Source organism: Ochotona curzoniae, unplaced genomic scaffold (assembly GCF_017591425.1).
Source record: "Ochotona curzoniae isolate NIBS_2020 unplaced genomic scaffold, NIBS_Ocur_1.0 contig_3255, whole genome shotgun sequence".
NCBI classification, from domain to species: domain Eukaryota; kingdom Metazoa; phylum Chordata; class Mammalia; order Lagomorpha; family Ochotonidae; genus Ochotona; species Ochotona curzoniae.
In genome coordinates this window covers 5,099,863-5,113,274 of record NW_024465777.1, presented here as the reverse complement: position 1 = coordinate 5,113,274, position 13,412 = coordinate 5,099,863, and the positions used below count along the sequence as shown (strand labels likewise).

General features: G+C 49.3%; 2 pseudogenes; both read right to left on the bottom strand.

Moving 5' to 3' along the window:
• Nucleotides 1-8,449: 8,449 nt before the first annotated feature.
• On the bottom strand, nucleotides 8,450-8,910 carry LOC121156124 (annotated as a pseudogene).
• Nucleotides 8,911-10,295: 1,385 nt separating this feature from the next.
• On the bottom strand, nucleotides 10,296-10,502 carry LOC121156161 (annotated as a pseudogene).
• Nucleotides 10,503-13,412: the final 2,910 nt, after the last annotated feature.

The window sequence follows — 13,412 nt, the reverse complement described above, 5'->3', positions numbered from 1 at the left end:
ACCCACACAGCCACTTTCACAAAGAGGTCAGGGGCAAATCTTGACGCTTTTTTTCTGTACTTTTTTAAAGGTTTTTTTCCCCCTAAGATTTATCCATTTTTATTGCAAAGTCAGATATACAGAGAGGAGGAGAGACAGAGGGGAAGTTCTTTCATCCGATGATTCACACCCCAAGTGACCTCAACAGCCGGTGCTGAGTCGATCCAAAGCCAGGAGCCAGAAATTTTTTCTGGGTCTCCCACGTGGGTGCAGGGTCCCAAAGCTTTGTGCTGTCCTCCACTGCTTTCCCAGGCCACATGCAGGGAGCTGGATGGGAAGTGGGGCTGCTGGAATTAGAACTGGAGCCCACATGGGCTCCCGGCACGTTCAAGACAAGGAGTTTAGCTGCTAGGCCACTGCGTTGGGCCCCAAGATTTTTTTACTTTTATTGGAAAGGTAGATATGCAGAGAGAAGGAGAGACAGATTTTATGTCTACTGGTTCACTCCCCAAGCAGCTGCAACAGCTGGAGCTGAGCTGTTCTGAAGCTAGGAGCCAGGATCCTTTTCCTCCACTGCTTCCCAGGCCATAAGCAGGAAGCTGGATGGGAAATGGAGCAGCTGCGATACAAACTAGTGTCCATACTGGTTTAATGATGCATACAAGGTGAGAACTACATCCACTAGACTACTGCACTGGACCCATTCGTTGTTATTGTTTAAGGTTTATTTATTTATTTGAAAGGAAGAATTATAGAGCAACAAGACAGAGAAAGCATACTTCCATTGTTGGTTCACTCCTCAGATGACTGCAACAGGCAGGGTAGGGCCAGACTGAAGAGCTAGTAGCATCCATATGGGATGCTTGCATCTCAGGTGGCAATTTTACCACTATTCTACATAGCAAATCCTCTACTTGGCTTTTTAAGAGATGCCAAAGAGCCCAGTGATGGTTAGCTAATCCTCTTGTAAGTGCCAGGATCCCATGTGGGCATCAGTTCATGTCCCAGCTGCTCCACTTCCCAACCAGCTCCCTGGTTGTGACCTGGAAAAGCTGTGGAGGATGACCCAAAACCATGGGACCTGCACTCATGTGGGAGATTTGGAGGAGGCTCTTGATTCCTGGCTTCAGATAGCTCAGCTCCATCCATTGTGGCCACTTAGGGAGTGAACCAGCAAACAGAATCTCTCTCTGTAATTCCTTCTCTTTGTAAACCTGCCTTTCCAGCAAAAATAAACAAATCTTTTAAAAAAAGAAAAAGCCTAAGTAGGGGCTGGTGCTGTGGCATTGCAATTTAATCTTTCACCTGCAGTACCAGGATCCCATATGGGTGCTAGCACGAATCCCATTTGTTCTGCTCCAAATCCAGTTCCCTGTGAATGGCCTGGGAGGCAGAGGATGACCCACATGGTTCAATCCCTGCACCTGTGTAGGAGACCTGTAAAAACTTCCTGGCTTTGGACCAGCTCAGTTGTAGTTCTTGCAGCCATTTGGGGAGTCAGCCAGCATATGAAAGACCTCTGTCTCTCTCTCCATCTCTCTATATCTGTCTTTCAAATAAAAACAAAAATTAAATCATTTTAAAAAGAATGATGCCAAATGGATCTGGGCAGTCTTGGGGGCGGGGAGGATAAGTAGAAGGGCAGGCAGGCAGTCTGCTGCTTCAGGGAGGGGCCACTCAGGAACGTGGGAGCTGCTCCAGTCTTGCCTTCCCTGCCTCGTCCCCCAGGGCAGATCTGGGGGACACCTGTTTCTAGCAGGTGGTGTTTGTAATGCACGGCATAGGTCTGTTTGTCTCATTGGGAAGCTTCAAGGTCCCCAAATTCAGTACCCAGCAGGATCAGTGCCTGCTGAGTGGTTATTAAGGTATTGAACAAGAATGGCTTGTTTTTATAAAGATCTTTCATCTTCCATGGCTGAACAGAGCCTGACCCACTTACAGTTCACTGTGCCTGGGTGCTCCCCCTCCAGTGATCCCTGAGCCTTGTGTGGTCCTTGATGGGCAGGAGCCAGTACGGAGCCCAGGCCCCAGGGATCGATGGGCTGTGCAGCCAGTGAATGCTGAGTGGATCAATTCCAGCACTTGATTCAGCTGCTGCAGCTGCTCTGGGCCACAGCCCCCAAGGAGGGTCTGTGCTGGAGATGTCCCTCTGCGGTCTCTGTCAGCCATCCTCTGGCATAGGCTGGCAGGTGACATCCTTAAACCTGTATTGAGTATGTGCATGAATAAACAACCGAAGCCTGTTGCTTATTGTCAGTTGTGATAACTGATAATTCATACACCTAACCTGGCTGCCCTTGGTGGCTTCCTGTTACTTTTGGTATAAAATACAAGCCTCTTACGGCCCTCCATCATTTGAACTATCCTTGTTCACTCTGCTACAGCCACCTGAGGCTTTTTCCAGTTTTGTATCCTCTCTCTTTTTAAAAAAAAATTTTTTTAATTATTTGTTTTTATTGGAAAGTCAGATATACTCAATGGAGAGGATATACTCAAAGAGGAGAATCTTCCATCCGATGATTCACTCCCCAAGTGACCGCAACAGCTGGAGCTTAGTTGATCAGGAGCCAGCTGCTTCTTCCTGGTCTCCCACGTGGGTGCAGGGTCCCAAGACTTAGGGTCATCCTTGATGGCTTTCCCGGGCCACAAGCAGGGAGCTGGATGGGAAGTAGGGCTGCAGGAATTAGAACTGGCATTCATATGGGATCCCAGTGCATGTAAGGTGAGGACTTTAGCCACTAGGTCACCGCACCAGGCCCTACTCTGTCCTATCTTGGGGACTTGATACACACCGTTCCCTTTCACCTGCAATGTACCCACTACTCACTTTTTTCTTTTTAAAGATTCATTTATTTTTATTACAAAGTCAGGTATACAGAGAAGAGACAGAGAGGAAGATCTTCCGTCCGATGATTCACGCCCCGAGTGAGTGCAATGGCCAGTGCTGTGCCGAGCTGAAGCTGGGAACCAGGAACCTCTTCCGGGTCTCCCACACAGGTGCAGGATCCCAAAGCTTTGGGCCGTCCTTGACTGCTTTCCCAGGCCACAAGCAGGGAGCTTGATGGGAAGCGGGGCTGCCGGGATTAGAACTGGTGCCCATATGGGATCCCAGCGTGTTCAAGGCAAGGACTTTAGCCTCTAGGCCACTTTGCCGGGCTCCCACTACTCACTTTTGAGGAAAAATAAATTGCTTATTTTTTTAAAATTTACTTTTTTATTGGAAAGGCAGATATACAGAGAGGAGGAGACACAGAGAAGATCTTCTGTCTGATGGTTCACTTCCCAAGCAGCCGCAATGGCCAGAGCTAAGCCAATCCAAAGCCAGGAGCCAGGAGCTTCTTGCAGGTCTCCCACATGGGTACAAGATCCCATGGCTTTGGGATATCCTTAGCTGCTTTCCCAGGTCACAAGCAGTGAGCTGGATGGGACACGGGGCCTCTGGGATTAAAACTGGTACCCATATGGTATCCCAGTGCATTCAAGGTGAGGACTTGATCTGCTGTGCTAACATGTTGGGCCTAAATTTTGCTTATTTTGAAGTACAGAGTTAGACACACACACAGAGAGAGAAAGAGAGAGAGAGAGAGAGAGACTCCATCTAACAATTGACTTTCCTGATAGCTACAATGACTAGAACTGGTTCAGGCTACAGTGAGAATCCAGGAAATTCAGCTGAGTCTCCACCTGCGTTCAAGGTTCTAGGACCTTGAGACATTTTCTGCTGGTGCGTTTCCAGGCACACCAACAGGGAGCTGGATCAAAAGTGCAGTAGCCAAGTAGGCTACTGCCTCAAGTGTCAGCATTCCAAATGGGCACCGGTTTGTATCTTGGCTGCTCAACTTCTGATCCAGCTTCCTGTTTATGGACTGGGTAAGTAACACAAAATGACCCAAGTGTTTGTGACCCTGTACCCACATGAGAGAACCGGAAGAGGCTTCTGGATCCTGGATATGGGTTGGCTCAGCTCCAGCTGTTGAGGGCACTGGGGGAGAGAAGAGCTGTGGGTGGAAGATCTCTCTGTTTATAAATCTGCCTTACAAAAAAATAATCTAGGGCCTGGCACCGTGACCTAGTGGCCAACATCCTTACCTTGAACATGCCAGGATCCCATATGGATGCTGGTTCCAATTCCAGCAGCCCTGCTTCCCATCCAGCTCCCTGCTTGTGGCCTGGGAAGGACTTGGGACCCTGTACCTGCGTGGGAGATCTGGAAAAGGCTCCTGATTGGCTCAGCTCCTGCCGTTGCAGCCATTTAGGGAGTGAACTAGTGAATGGAAGATTTTTTTTCTCTGTGTCTCTCTGTAAATCTGTCTTTCCAATAAAAAGAAATAAATCTTAAAACAAACAAAAAAATTGAAAGGCAGAGAGGGACCAGAGTTGTGACCTGGTAGCTTAAAGCTGCTGCCTGCAATACTGGCTTCCCATTTGAATGTTGATTTTTGATGGGTTCAAGTTCTGGCTACTTTGCTTCAGATCCAGCTCCCTGCTAATGTACTCAGAAAAGAAGCAGGAGATGAACAAAATAAATGGGGTGCTGCCAGGAAACCACAGAGAGTTCAGTTTTCTGGCTTTAGACTAGTCCATCCCTGGCTGCTAATGACGACTTAGGAGTAAATCAGCATATACAGATAGCTCTCCGTGTATTCCTCTCTGTAACTCTTTCAAATAAACAAATCTTAAAAGAAAAAAAGATTTATTTATTTTTTTTGGCAAGTCAGATATACAGAGAGGTAAAAATTCAGTCCGATGACCCACTCCCCAGGTGGCCACAATGGCCAGTGCTATACCAATCTGAAGCCAGGAGCCAGGAACCTCCTCCAGTTTTTCCACATGGGTGCAGGGTCCCAAGGCTTTGGGCTGTCCTCCACTGTTTTCCCAGGCCACAAGCAGGGAGCTGGATGGGAAGTGGAGCTTCTAGGATTCAAACTGGTACCCATATGGGATCCCGGCGCATTCAAAGCAAGGACTTTAGCTGGTAGGCCACCATGCAGGCCCAACAAATCTTTGAAAAAAAAAAAAAAAGCCTTGTGGTATGGGGCTGGTGCTGTGGGGCTGATGCCACCTGTGGCACTGGCATCCCATATGGGCACCAGTTCATGTCTCTGCCTCTCCATGTCTGATCCAGCTCCCTGCTAATGGCTTGGGAAAGTAGTAGAGGATGGTCTGAGTCATTGGGCCCCTATACTCACTTGGAAATCTGATAACAGCTCCTAGCTTTTGGCTTAGGACTGATCCAGTTTGGTTGTTGCAGCAATCTGGGGAATGAACCAGCAGACAGATTTCTCTCTTGGCTCTCTAACTCTGCCTTTCACACAAATAAACAGCAACATTTTTTTTTGTTGTTGCTGTTTAAGTCTTGCTCAAATTTCTAGAAGTAAATATTTCAGAGAGATGGAGAGATTGCCTCATATGCCAAGTTTCCACACCAGCCTGGGTGGTACCAGGTCTCCCATGTGGTGGCAAGGACCCAAGTGCTTGGGCTCTAGTCTCCAGCCTTCAGGATTCATTAAGACACTGGATTAGAAGGGGAGCAATCCGGAATAAGTGGGCACTCCACTGCAGGAATTGGGGGGGAGAGTCTCAAATGGGGAATTGATTCAAGGCACCATGCCCACTGTGTCTTGCTCAATTCTGTAAGCCCCCTTTGCATTGTATTTACATAATGAACATTCCTTAGATTGGCTGGCAAAGGCTTATACAGATAGGGTCACATGCCAGTTACAGATGGTCAGAGAGTGGGAATGGAGTGGGGTTCCTGCTCCCTGTCTGTGCTCTGGGCCTTTATATAGGGCTTGGGGAGGTAGGTGGTCCCTGGCTCAGGTACAAGGGGCCAAGCCATCCTACCTTTGACCTAGGCAGAGGTAGAAGCTGGGGCTCGAGGACCAACTACCCAAGGAGAAGCAACTCCCACTCTGACTTTTGGCCTCTCTCCCAGGCTTGTCTCCCTCTGCATCTTCCCCCTCCCATCCCTTCTCTCACAGCATCTTGCTACTCTTACCTGAGGAAGTGCCCTCCGGCTTCTGCCCTTGCCTGTTCCTTTCCCTCCTCCCCTACAGACAGATGGGAAATCTCCACCAGAGACTAACTGCCTTGCAGGTTCAGAGCAGCGCAGCAGGGGCCTGGAAGAAGCTCCTCCTGTGGAGGGTGGGAACAGAATTGATAGGGTTTGGAGCTGTCCCTCCCCCAACACACACTGACCTAAAACAGGAATGACCATCTGGATCCAGTTATGGGGCTGGTGGGGCAGGGGAGGATGGCAGAGCTGGAGCCAGCCAGCCTGGGATGTGAAGATGCCACTCGTGCCAAGGAGAGCTCGGGGCCACTTCCTCTCTTGGCGGGAGTCGGGGCACCCCCTCAGTTGGCCCCAAGGGCTCTGGAACCTTCTCTCCCAGGCCATCTTATTCATTCTGCCATTCCAGGGTCCCCATGGTCTGAGCCCATGTTTCCTTTCTAGGCTCGGCTGGCTCTCCAGCTGCCTCCCTGGGGACTCTTGGCAGCTGCCTCTCCCGGCCTGTTTGCCCTTCAGGGATGAGCCCTGCGCTCCCCCCCTCCGCCGCTTCCTGTCTCCACCGGGCATGCCCTTCCCCTCCTCTCCAGTACCATTTTCAAGGTTTCAGGCAAACGATGCCTCTTTGCTCCCAGAGCACGGAGGCTGTTTCTGCCTACTGAATATTCATGTGTGCTTGCATTAACATTGGCTGTTTACATGTCTGTGTCCCCCAAGAGACTGTGAACTCCTGGAGAAGGGGACGGGTGGGATCTATTGGCCCCTGTAGCCTGCAGGGCACCTGGCAGCTAGGAAGTGCTCAGGGACTTTCCCTGTCCCTGCAGCTCCTGGGGTAGGGGCCTGCTGGGGAAGGGTCACCTTCCTCAATCATCCTGCAGCCCAGAAGCAGGCCTAAGCTGGGCTTCAGGACTGTAGGTGAGAGCTGCTGCGGGGCCTAATGCTGTGGCCACTGGCATGGGAGGGTGGGTAGCGGCCTCTTTCCTGCAGGTCACAAACCTGTGAAAACCAGCTCCCTCAATCCCTAGATGGAATCTGCTTTTTTCACTCCATTGAGGAGGTGGGCAAACTTATCCAGGACTACAGCAAGCACACACAGTGAGGTCCAGAGTCAAAGCTTGCTTCAGGGCAGACAGGACAGCATGAATTCCCGAACTGTGGGCTCTGGAGTTGGCCTGTGGCTGTCCATACCTTATGGGAGGAGTTGAACCTGTTGGGGTGTCAGTTTCCTCACCTCTCCAAAGGGAATCAATGCTCTGTATCTCTCAGTGGAGTTTTGAGAGGCTGTGCCTGCACGGTGCCCAGCTGGCACCAGGTGAGGACCTCGAGCCTCTGACAGGGCACTTGGATGTGCATGATTTCACCGTGATCTGGATCCTTTGTTAGGATGCAGTGAGGTGGACAGAGTGGGTAGTAGGATAGCCATTTGCCTGTGAGGACAGGGTCTGGTCCTGGCCTGAGGCCTAAGCATGTAGTGCACAGAGTTAGGATTTGTAGCTGTGATCCCGGGCTGTCTCTGCTGGTCACCCATTTGAGGGCCATTAGAGATTGATGAGGAAAGACCAAGCTAGCTATGTAGAGATCATTACCAGTAGCTGTCAGTTTGTGGCCTCATCAGGACCAGAACCTAGTTTATACAAAATTGAACCAAAACTAACAGTGACCAGTGCTGTGGCAAGAGTTTAGCTGCCACCTGTGATCCCAGCATCCCAGGTAGGCATTGGTTCAAGTCCTGGCTGCTCCGCTTCCAATCCACCTCCCTGCTAATGCACCTTGGAAAGCAACAGAAGATGGCCCAAGTCCTGTGGCCCTTTACATCTATGTGGGAGACCCACTTGGAGTTTAGGGCTCCTAACTTTGGCCTGGCCCAGCCCAAGCCTTTGCAGCTATTTGGGGAGTTGCAAAAATCAGGGGATAGATGGCATTCTGTAACTCTACCTTTCAAATAAATCTTTAACACAACAAAAAGGCCCAGCATGATGGCTTGATTGGTTAATCCTCCTCTTGCAAGCACTGGTATCCCATTTGGGTGCTGGTTCATGTCCTGGCTGCTCTACTTCCCATCCAACTTGCTGCTTTTGGCATGGAAAAGCAGCAGAGAATGGCTCAAGTTCTTGGGTCTCTACATCCACCGAGACTGAGAAGAGGCTCCTGGCTTGGGATTGGCTCAGCTTCAGCTATTGTGGCCATTTGGGGGAGTGAGCGAGTGGGTGGATGGCCTCTCTTCTGTCCAGCTAAGAACCTGGCATGCAATGATGGCAGGGCAATTCTTGCTTCAGAGTGAACTCCAATGCCTGTGTTTTCACACACTTTCCTGTAACTGCTGGTCCACAACCTCCAGACCACGTGCAGGTGTAGCACACAGGACTCTGCTGTGTGGTATTTTTGTATTTTCATTTGGTCAGTGCCAGGCACATAGTAGGAGCTCCAAAAGCATCAGCATTTAGGAAATTATATATATATATTTTTTAGCGGGTGAAGCAGCTTTATTAGTGCCAGGGCTGTGGGGGGCACCCTAGGAGTTGGCGTTAGGGCCCTTCTTGCTGAAGGTGGGCACCACATTGACGGAGCGCCAGTTGTATTGCATGCACTGCTTGGCCTGGCCCATCTTCCTCTCCTGTTTGGTCATCTTTGCAGTCTGATCTTGCACTCCCCCTGGCCCCATGTGGGCCGGGGTGCTGTAGACTTTACCCACAGCATGCGTTCGGCCACCTCCAGCGTGCTAAGGGTCTTGGGTCAGGACAGTGTCGTCCTCCAACAGGGTGCCTGCGAGCAACATGACCTGGTCCTCCGGGGCGATGCCCTCTCCAGGGGGGCCACATGAGCCTTGATCTGGGTACTGTCCCCTGGACAGTCACCTCAGGGGTATGAAGCTCCTGCGTGCAGATGAACAGTTGCTGCCAGCAACTGGCAAAGAAAGGTGGCATGTGTGTAAGATCTGAGCTGCAGCGCCTCCTTGCCACTGCCACCAAAATGGAGCCGAGAAAGAGACAAAATCATATTTAAATAATTGAACTAGAAATCAGAGATCAGGGATCCAGTCTGGTTTTGATTTTATTTCCCTGGTGGTCATGGCAAAGTCATCCCCTCTTTGGAATCCACTGTCCCTGTCTGTATTACAGGGATAGGGCTAGACAACAATAAGTGCCTTTGGCTGCACATTAAAATCAATGCGGAGGTTTTCAAATAATTGGTGTGTGTTGGGAGCAGTGTTGTGCTGTAGCGTGTAAAACTACCGCCTGGGATGCTAGCATCCCACATGGGTATGTGTACTGGATTGTGTACCGGATGCTCCTCTTCCAAGCAAGCTCCTTGTTAATGGCCTGGAAAAAGTGGTGGAAAGAGCCCAAGGGCTTGAGCCTTTATAAGGGGAAACCCTGGGCTCGGCACAATAACGTCCAGGTTCAAGGTCCTCGCCTTGAACCTGCCGGGATCCCAAATGGGTACCAGTTCGAATCCCGGCAGCTCCACTTCCCATCCAACTCTGTTTGTGGCCTGAGAAAGCAGTCGAGGACGGCCCAAAGCCTTGGGACCCTGCACATGGGAGAATTGGAGGAGGTTCCTGGCTTTGGATTGGTGCAGCACTGGCCGTTGCGGCCACTTGGGGAGTGAATCATCAGACGGAAGATCTTCCTCTCTGTCTCTCCTCCTTTGTGTACATCTTCCTTTCCAAATAAATAAATAAATGGAGACCCTTATGAAACTTTTGACTCCTCACTTCAGACTGACACAGCCCAGGCTGTTGTGGCTACTTGGGGAGTAAACCAGTGTAAGAAAGATTTTCTCCATGTCTTCCTTTCTCCTGTAACTCTGATTTTCAAACAAATAAATCTTTAAAAGAATTAACCATCAGGCCTGGCGCAGTAGCCTAGCAGCTAGTCTTTGCCTTGAGCACGCCGGGATCCCATCTGGGTGCCAGTTCTAATCTTGGCAGCCCCACTTCCCATCCAGCTCCCTGTTTGTGGCCTGGGAAAGCAGCTGAGGACAGTCCAAAGCCTTGGGACCTTGCACCCGCATGGGAGACCCAGAAGAGTCTCCTGATTGGCTCAGCTCCAGCTGTTGCAACAACCTGGGGAGCAAACCAGTGGACAGAAGATCTTTCCCTGTCTCTTTCTCCCTATAAATCTGCCTTTCTATATATATATGTATATATAATATACATATTCCTGCAAGGACTTTACTGGGCAGCATGTGTTTCAGGGGACTGACTGGCCACAGGGACCACCGCCCTCCTCCACTCCCCCACATAGTGAGATCTCCAGGCAGGACGTGGACGGCTGTAGTTGTGGGCAGCAGGGTGCTGGGCAGGTGGTCACTTCTCCAGGGGCATGCAGTTGAGCAGTTTCTCAAGTCCACATGGGACAGCAGTATGTGGCGGTAGCAGTAGTGCTCCAGGCCTTGGGCATCCAAGGTGCATCCCCTCGGTGTACTTGGCCTGCCCTGCAGCAGTCCCAGGTAGGCTTCCCGCTTGCTGCCGAACGACCTTGCCACAGGTGAGGGAGCACACAGGGATGATCATGGCTCTCAGCTCTGCTGGGCTCTGACTCGCCACGTGGACTACTGACTGATGGCTGGCAACCCAAATAAAGATGAATCTTAAAAAATAAATACATAAATAGATAAAGCAATCAAACAACAGCAACCAGGATCTCTGGAGTGCCATGTTCTTGAGCATCCTATGAATTGAATGTACAGCCAGGGCAGAGCCCTTTGTCCCAGGTGACTTCTCATTGTATTTTCCAAGTTCCGCCACTACTTTTGGCAGGCTCCGGAGCAGACACAGACAACAGGCCTCCAGGGCCACATCTTCCATGCACAACACAAAGTCCCAACTTCCATGTCTGTCTGGCTCTGCACTCCTGGGTGTGGCTCTGTGTGAACCCCAGGCACTGTACCAGCAGAGCGGGTAGGAGCTTTGGCTGAGTCACTCCCATGGCAGCACTGCAGAAATGGGGCCCCGCTGAGGTTTTTACTGCCTCTGAGTTCTGCCTTCCCAGAGAATCAGAGCTGGAATCTCACTGCACACAGCTTATTCAGGCTATGTCCTTTCACAAAGTGATAGGTGTAGAGACCTTCTGCACTCTGGACTGGATGTTACATGCATGTTTAGCTTTGTATGAACCCATCCTCCTCAGGCACTCTCTCTTCCCATCAGCAGTGACTGAGAAGATCCTGCTGGCCCACATCTTTGTCAGCACCTGGATCATCAGTTCCTTTTAATTGTAGCCGGCCTAAATAAGCATGTTGTGGCATCTTAGTTTTAATTTTCAATGCCCTAATGTCAAGCAGTCTTTCAAGTGCTATATATTAGGTGTCTTCACATCTTGTTTAAAATCTTGAGGGGGGGGGGAGTGGACAGAGGAGAGAGAGAAACTTCCACTTGCTGTTTTTCTCCCCCAAATAGTTACAAAACCTGGGGCTGATCCAGGCAGAAGCCAGGATCCAGGAATTCCATCAGGGTTTCTCACATGGGTGGCCAGGACCCCAGTTACGGGTCCATCTTCTGCTGTTCTCCCAGCCACACTAGCAGGCGGCAGGGATGGGAAGGAGACTCAAATAGTTACTCAGGTAATGGGGAGCCAGAGTTGCAGGGAGTAGCTTAACCTGCATATCATCTTTGGTAAGGCATCTGCTTAGCTCTTTGCCCACTCCTATTCTTTTCCTATTTTTATGAGACAGCCATCTCATCCACTGCTTCACTTTCTTTTTTTTTTGATTTATTTTTATTTTTATTGGAAAGGCAGATATACAGAGAGGAGAGACAGAGATGAAGATCTTCCGTCTGATGATTCACTCCCCAAGTGGATGCAATGGCCGTGCTGTGCCAGTCCAAAGCCAGGAGCCAGGAGCTTCTTGCAGGTCTCCCATGCAGGTGCAGGGTCCTGAGACTTTGAGCCGTCCTCAACTGCTTCCCCAGGCCACAAGCAGGGAGCTGGATGGGAAGCGGGTCTCCTGGATTAAGACTGGAACCCATGTGGGGTCTTGGCATATTCAAGGTGAAGACTTTAGCCACTAGGCCACCACGCCAGGCTCACCAATTTTATCTTTTACAAAGTCATTTCCAAAACCAAGGCCACCGAGATTTTCTGTTATTTTCTAGCATTTTAGTGTTTTGGGTTTTATACGTAAGTCTGTCAATCTTTGTGGGAGGTATAAAGTCAGGGTCTATATTCTGCTTGCACATGGACGTCTAGTTGCTCTACCATCATTTGATGTCCTTTCTCCACTGAATTAAGTCTTCTGCTTTGTCCAAACTCAGCTGGCTGTGTTTTTCTTTCTTTTTAAGATTTATTTTTGTTGGAAGGCAGATTTAAAAAAAAAAAAAAGATTTTTAAACTTTTATTGTAAAGTCAGATATACAAAGAGGGAAAGATCTTCCATCCGCTAATTCACTCCCCAAGCGGCTGCAACGGCCAGAGCTAAGATCTGAAGCCAGGAGCCTCTTCCAGGTCTCCCATGTGGATGCAGGGTCCCAAGGCTTTGGGTAGTCCTTGACTACTTTCTCAGGCTACATACAATCAGAGAACTGGATGGGAAGCAGGACATGAACCAGAGCACATATGGGATCCTGGTATGTTCAAGGCAAGGACTTTAGCCACTAGGGTACCGTGCCAGGCCCAGAAAGGCAGATTTACAGAGGAGAGGCAAAGATCTTCTATCCACTGATTCATTTCCCATGTGACCACAACAGCTTAGGGCTGAGCTGATCTGAAGCCAGAAGCCAGGAGCCTCTTCGGGGTCTCACACGCAGGTGAGGGTCCCAAAGCTTTGGGCATCCTTTACTGCTTTCTCAGGCTTCAAGCAGAGAACCAGATGAGAAGTAGAGCAGCTGCGACACAAACTGGCACTCATATGGGATCCTGGGCGTGCAAGGCAAGGATTTAGCCACTGAGCCATTGCACCAGGCCTGCCTACAGATTTTACTCTGTCCCTGGGTTCTCTTCATTCTCCTGGTTTGTCCATTCTTTGGCTGATGCCACCATCTTTTGAAGTTGGGTTGTATTAATCTGCCTGTTATTGTGCTATTAAATTAAAAAAAAAATTTGTTTTTTGCCTTTCTAAAGAATTTAGAATAGCTTGTTGACATTCCTAAAGTAACTTTCTGGGAATTTAACTGGGATGATTGGGATGATGTTGAAGCTGCAGATAAGTTGGAAAGCACTAAAATGTTACTAATAACAGTCTTTTTACTCATGAATTATCTGTAGTTATATTCATGCGGATATTGTACATATTTTGTTATTTATTCCTGTGTAGTTATATTCATGCGAATGAGGGTTGAATAGAGTACAGGGTATTTTTAGAGCTGTTAAACTTCTGTAGGCTAGCATAGGTTATATATGACTACTCAACTGTCAAAATTCATTGGACTACACAATGCTCTTTATCTTTCCAATAAAAATAAGTATTTTTTAAAAATCACACTAAT